The sequence below is a fragment of the Papaver somniferum genome, chromosome 9 (genome assembly GCF_003573695.1).
Source record: "Papaver somniferum cultivar HN1 chromosome 9, ASM357369v1, whole genome shotgun sequence".
NCBI lineage: Eukaryota > Viridiplantae > Streptophyta > Magnoliopsida > Ranunculales > Papaveraceae > Papaver > Papaver somniferum.
Window position 1 is genome coordinate 31,854,828 of NC_039366.1, and position 6,953 is coordinate 31,861,780.

A 6,953-nucleotide genomic window follows, 5' to 3' on the forward strand; every position below is an offset into this window, starting at 1 on the left:
AGATCTGAAACCTGATTCAGAACTCAAACTGGATTTATACATGTTTGTGTTTGGCAGTAACATAAAAAACCATTTTACTTTGTTGCTACATAGTATATGGTTTCGCTCTGAGAATTTAAGCTAGTGATCAGTAGGCGCATACTATCAAAGTAGGAAGAACTTGCATCAACTGGTGAGCAGTCAGCAGTTGTTTTTTTAGTTGCATCCTTTTGGTGAATCTCTCCTTCTAACTCAACTAGGCCTTTGATAACACAACCCTGTTGCACTTGGAATTGCTGCAATCGTTCTTGGTAGTGGCACCAAAGGGAAACGTTTTGGGATGCCTAACACAATCGATAATGCTTCTTCATCAACCTCTTGAGTCTTGGTGGTGCTGGCAGACGAGGAAATCAAGGCCAAAGAAATTATGCACAAGAAAAATAACGTCACCAGAATTATTTCCGGATTCGCCGGTAGAAGTTTTGAACAAGTTCACGAAGTTACTGATGGGGATCGCTGCATGCTTCTGGCGGAAGCAGTCCAAGTTTTGAACAAGTTTTCTGGTGCTGAAGACGTGTGAAATTGCTCTTGGAATGGACTTTGTACGCAATTATCAACGTATGCTGCTGGTCAGTTACACAGCTAGCTCATCGAAACACAACAAGGTCGTTGTAGTATAGTGGTAAGTATTCCCGCCTGTCACGCGGGTGACCCGGGTTCGATCCCCGGCAGCGGCGTTTTTTTTTATAAGCTGCCGAAATGGTGTGCCAAGATGGTTCCAATCAGCAATACCAATGCCATGGAGTCCCGGAAGAAAGCCGGCGCAGCAACGCGAGGTATTCTGGCGTTTGATTATCAAAAATGTGCCATGGCCCATTGCAGTTCCCTTTTAGAGTTCGTAAAAATCTGCTTGCTTGAACAAAGGAAATTTTACTAATTCCAGCAACAAGGCTCATGGCATACAAAAAGAGAAGAAAAAATCAAAGAGATGGGATTGAAGAGGGTTATATAATCCTCGGTAGCAGACTCGGAAATTTAAAGAGAGAAAAGGATGAAGTTATCATCTTGATTGATTTAGAAGGTGTGTGAATATACACTCTGCAATTGGTATGAATATATAGTCGAGCTCCTCAACACCAGCAATGCATTACATGAAGACTTTGAGATAAGTGAGATCCGGGTCATCTTTATGTTTTTTTGCAGAGAGATTCATGTCTTTAAGCTGTTTTGTTTGTTTTAATTAGGAGCTCATATTTTTGGCAATCAGTTTATTTGATCTTTAAAGAGGAACTCACATCCTCCATTTCCTTTTAAAAGTGTTTAATAATAACTCAAATTAGAATTGAGCTCCCTGAAGTGATTTTAATACTCTCAATTTATCTTTCTCTTCTGCCAAAAGAACACTGTTGAAATGGATTTTGAATAGACAGAAATTGTACAACTAAATTGTAAATTGACAGCTTTAATTTTTTTTTTGGTTATTATATTCAAAGGAAAACAGATGTACAAGGAATGACGAGAACGATCAATTCCTTTCAACCCCATCACACATAGAAACATTCAAAGCTAATTTACAGTCAGGGACGAGATCTATAATTACAGAGTTTATAGTATGCTGCAAATGCATGGGAACCCAGCAAACTGCATTTTGAAGCGCAGTAGCTTCAGCTTGCTCTGTGGAGGATGAGGATATAGTTATCGCTCCTGCAGTCAAGAATTGTACTGCATGATCAAACGATATTAACTCAATACCTGCTATGTTAGATGTTGCATTGAAGGCAGCAGCAAATTTTAATTTAGCCTAATTAATAGGAGGTGGCGGCCAATGCTAGTGATGTAAGTATGGCATACTGTTTTTGGTTATTATGAAACGTGTAGCTTCCATGATTATCTCCTAAGCCTTTGGCCTATGCTGCTAGAGCTCCTAGGAAAGATGACTGGTATGTCGGATCATCCCACTATATAAAATGCATTAAGTGATTCTTAGTGTTAGGACTGCCAAAGCCTTGACTGGAGGCTATAATATTTACATGGTAACAAAATACTGAGAAAACTGATAAAAGTAAAGCAAAAACATATGCAAAGCTGAAAGACAAGAAAACACTATTGACAAAAAGAACCAGCACGCTAAAAGGAGATGCAAAGAAGAGTAAAAAGTACCTGGTTCATGAACAATATTAACACTCCCAAGGTCCTGCTGCGCGCATGACTTAATGATAATCAAAATGATTCATCCTTAGCTCTGCTTAGAAGAAACAACAAGCATACAGAGACATCCACAACGAGAACATCAGAAGAGTAATTAACAACAACAGAAAAACAGCGGCAGATCAGGTGTAAGGAATTAAATGCAACAATAGTCAGATTGAGAGGCAAAATTTAGTTTGGTGAAGATTTCACATTGCGTAGACCAATGCATTGATAACCATATTTAGTCATAAGTGAACGTGTTAATTAAACAAACACCATAGAATCGAAGTTTGTTTCACCAGAACTAACTTTCTCCTTCTTCCACGTGATCTAATGAAAAATATGTGGGGAAGGAATTGGATGGTGGATTTAAGGCCACTGGCACAGTTATAAAATATTTCATCAGTAGAAAAATGTTGAAAGAGTCGCCTAAGATCTTAAACACATTGTGGCTGCCCTAATCCTGTTGAATAGCATCACAACTGAATCGAGGGCACCATTCTGGAGTTCCTAACAAGGTTTGACCCTAAACCTAACTCATTCACAGGGTTTGAAACAGCAAATATACTGATTGGATTTCTTTCTTTCAAACCGTTCCCGCAACAAGACCCTGTCCTTGTCTTATATCTTTTTATTTTCTTTTTGGCGATCCTGGATCATTGTTATTCTGCTAGCATGCTAGTGGATTTTTCCAAGCAGGGGTACTGTTTAGAGTTTCTCCCATTAGCTTACCGCTAACGTACATGAAAGCAACAGATTTTTATAAACTAGAGAAGGAAGAGCAGTTTACTTGCAATAAAGCTATGATTTGAAACTACTACCTCTTCATCCATCCACTCAAAGTTTACTTTGCTTCGAGAACAATTCAGAAAAAAACAAATACACAGATCTAAAACCTGATTCAGAACTCAAACTGGCTTGAATGCACTCTATGTATGGGCCATTTCACAGAAGCTGGACCTTCATTTTCACACAGTGACAGGACAGGCATTCATAAATCCCATACAATTAGTGCTAAACATACCACTATTAGTGGTTCATTACATATGCTACTTCTAATCTGTAATGTGATAATTGTTCATGCAAGTTTTACATCTTGGATAGACTGAACAAGAATGGAGCAAAAATGTTAAAGAGAGGAGATTACCTCAAACCCGGATGTGTCTGCTTTAATTGAGCCATCAGGCATCCATGTGATCTGTCATTGTCCCTTATTTAAGTCTTTGTGATGTAAACCTTCATCTTGTTATTTCTGCCAATCATATTTTCTGCCTTCTTCCAGAAAAACATCTCTGACGTCTAAGTCGCCAATCATCTTTCATCAAAATAACACTAGAAATTTGGTGCGCCTCCTTAACATAAATTGTTTTTTACTCGTTCCATTTTGTCGAATCATTCACCGTACAATATGGTCAAGAACTTGCAAATCATAATTAAGCATGGTAAATAATATAATTGTACACAACTAATAAAAACAACACGATTAAGCTTTAACAGAAGTTGGAAGCAGTTTATTTTACAAATGGACACCATTCAGCTTACTTGCACTTGATAGATTTCTCGATTTATTTTTCTCTTTGTTCACACACTATTTTTCATGCAGTGAAAACAGAGACAAACCCAAGGTTGATAAAGGCTAAGAATGTTGCTAGACCCACCGAAAAAAGGACCGAGAATTGCACCGAGAGGGATCGCACGTACCCAATGCTGCGTTCTGTGCATTGGGATAGGGAAGGGCAGGAGCCCCTCTCACACAGTGCACTCCTGCCCTTCCCTATCCCAATGCACAGACACAGCATTGGGTCCGTGCGATCCCTCTCGGTGCAATTCTCGGTCCTTTTTTTCGGCGGGTCTAGCAACATTCCGAAAGGCTAACTATATTACTACTGACAGGTGTATATTCACACGGGAATTCAATCTTAATCCTTAAAAACACACCTGATGCACTATTGACTACACGTAAGCAAAGAAAATGAAATTGCATTACAGCATATAGATAAAGGTATGCAGAGTAATACAGACAATACTAATACAAGCAGGTGATTGATCATACAATGCATCATGCAATGAAGGATATAAGTTTCTTACATGATATTCTTACAGAGTCTATAATAACTTCGCGAGCCAGAGACATTAATTTTATTAATAAAGTCACTGCAGTAGTAAAATACCAGGTAACTAGTGTCACTTGTCACTGAGCTTGAAGAAAGAAGACTGCCTTAAGAACACTAAAAGTTTAAATCATGTAGTGAGGCTATGACTTTCATATTACCAGGATAGTCATGAAGCAATCACATGATAAAACTAAAGTATCTTAAACTAACATAAGATAAATCATCTGAATTTCCCATTGCTTAAAAAGTTCAAGTACAATCAACACATGATATACAAGAACTGAATTATGCAATTAATCTGATTCCTCAGTTATGTTTAGTTAATTTAAGTAGGATAGTCAAGAAGTATGCACCATTATCAAACTTTGCCTAGGCTTGTCATTACATAGTCAAAACATAGAAGTGCTCCAGTTCATCATGACTAACTTCTGATACTTAAATTACTCGTAAGTCACCTTAAATGAACTAATTAGTGAACCTTTGCAACTGGTATTGTAACTCCTTCATACCATGGGATGAATTCAGAAATTTAATCTTTGCGGAAAAGAAAGAGAAGATCTTAATAATGAACTATGGCATACACTCACTAGTCCAGGAACTTCTACCACGTGTGACGAACTTCTCCAAGTAAAACTTCTGATTGTTGTTCATTGCAAGCATGGGTATAGTTTGGAGTTTCACCCATTTTATGCTAGAGTATACGAAATGACAAGATTTTCATAAACTAGGTACATAAGAGCAGCTTTATATTACAATAAAGCCAACACATGAAACTAACTCTTAACTATTTGCTCATAATTTGAAACTTTAAAAGCTCAAATCAAACATAGAGAGCAACCCAGAAAAGACAAAACTATCAGGCGCTGAACCCAATTTTAACTTCAAACTGGGTTGAAAGCATTCTTGGACGTATAACTTACAGTTACCGACTAAATTTGTTACTGGAATCCAAAAATTGCTTGAGCTGAGACAACATATTAGATTAAAATTAAAGAGAAGCAGAAATTTCACAAAAGCAAAAATGACTATGTATAACTACAATTAGTAAATATTGATCTCATTAGATGCTCAAGAAGTATTAAGTAGTTAAGTTTGGTATACCTTCAATAGTTCGGGTTCTTCTACCACATACATGCTCACCAACTTCTTCAAGAAAGACTTCTCAGATGTTTTAACAAGTGAATCTAAGGAAATTTGCTTCTCAATCTGACCCTTAGAGACTAAACACTGAACAACAACACGTCTAGGGAAAATGGTTTTCTTCAGGCTAGATTCAAATATTCTCGGATATTTGTCTAATCCATGATCGATGTTATCTTCTTCTCTGAATATGCCATACATCTAGGTTCTTTATTAAATTCATTTGAAATTTCTTCAGCTGACCAACCCTCATTTCCTATAAACATTCAGCTTTGCTTTCCAAGTCGATTTGCTCATACATGTCAATCCCTGTATATCTTTAAAATATGTGGTTTTATAAGGATCGAAACCCATACCCTTAATCTCTTCTGGAATCTCATTTTTGAACAATGTTGTGGAGGGTATCACAGCAAGGGATTATTGCAACTTGTAAGCTTCTCTCAAGAACACATGGGTGATTAGAGATGAATTTGGCTAGGTCATTGGAAAATCGAAAATCTAATTTTAGTTGAAGGGTTTTCTGAGGATTGTATAAAAGTACCGAGGGAAACCTAGAAATGGTTTTGGAAATGTGAGCTTTAGTGAATCCGCAGTTTTCAAGTAGGGTAAGGACTGAATCTGGGTTTGATGAGGTTTTGAAATGATGAATTGATCAGGTAATTGAAAACCAACGAAGATGAAGAGGACATATTGTGATTTGGGGAAGAACCAACAGATGAAATGAAATTAACCCTAATAAAATGAAACCTAGAAGCATGAGCATTTAAGCAATCTCCATTAATGTTAGTACTTACTGGATACACTGTGCGGCACAGAGAACGTATCATTGTTGATGATGAAGAAGAAGGAGAAATACATTACAGAAATATGTGGTGGGAGAGAGACCCCAGCTCAGCTGGGCTGCGCATTTTACAAGACGAACATGTCGCTAATAAACAAGCACTTAGAATGAGTTGCCTGGTTTGTATATCGACCCATGGCAAAACGCTTGGTTTGTATTTCGAACCAAGAGCATTGAGCCTCCTTAACCTCCTTAACACCTTTTTTTTTTTTTTTTTTTTTTTTTTTTTTTTTTTTTTTTTTTTTTGACGAAATGTATTCACCAGCAAATATAGTACAAAAGATTTACAATCTCTTTTTTGTCGAGAACATTAGAAATAATGCTAGTAATTTTGATTTGTTGTTGAATTTTCATGGATAAATGTTGAAGACATTTTATCCTTGCTTCCTTGGAGATTTTGTCTGCTGCTGAGTTATATTTTCTATTAGTATATTTTACCTTTGCCTGTGGAAGCTCTTGTAGTATTGCCTTTACTCCTTCCATGGTATTTTCGGCTGCCCATATGGGACTTGTGTTATCCTTATTGATATTGTCAGCTAATGGGTAGCAATCCGTTACAATTGTGACACTAGATAACACATTTTCTTTTAGCCATGTGACCGCTTTGAGTAACGCTTTCGCTTCCGTGTGGAAAGTTGAGGTAGCTTTCTCCGAACCAGCTGAAATGTGCATGAAGGTGTGTTGATCGT

General features: G+C 37.2%; 1 long non-coding RNA gene and 1 other non-coding gene across 3 annotated transcripts; one reads left to right on the forward strand and one right to left on the reverse strand.

The window, feature by feature from the left end:
• Positions 1-644: 644 nt before the first annotated feature.
• On the forward strand, positions 645-716 carry TRNAD-GUC. The gene has a single exon. It is a non-coding gene; the product is annotated as a tRNA-Asp (tRNA).
• Positions 717-1,412: 696 nt separating this feature from the next.
• Positions 1,413-6,337, reverse strand: LOC113311110. 2 transcript variants are annotated; one of them, XR_003341553.1, is made up of 4 exons: positions 5,385-6,337; positions 3,317-3,588; positions 2,140-2,221; positions 1,413-1,683 (listed from the first exon to the last, which is right to left on the reverse strand). It is a non-coding gene; the product is annotated as an uncharacterized LOC113311110 (long non-coding RNA). The 2 variants fall into 2 exon arrangements; XR_003341554.1 differs by having other exon boundaries at positions 1,413-1,701.
• Positions 6,338-6,953: the final 616 nt, after the last annotated feature.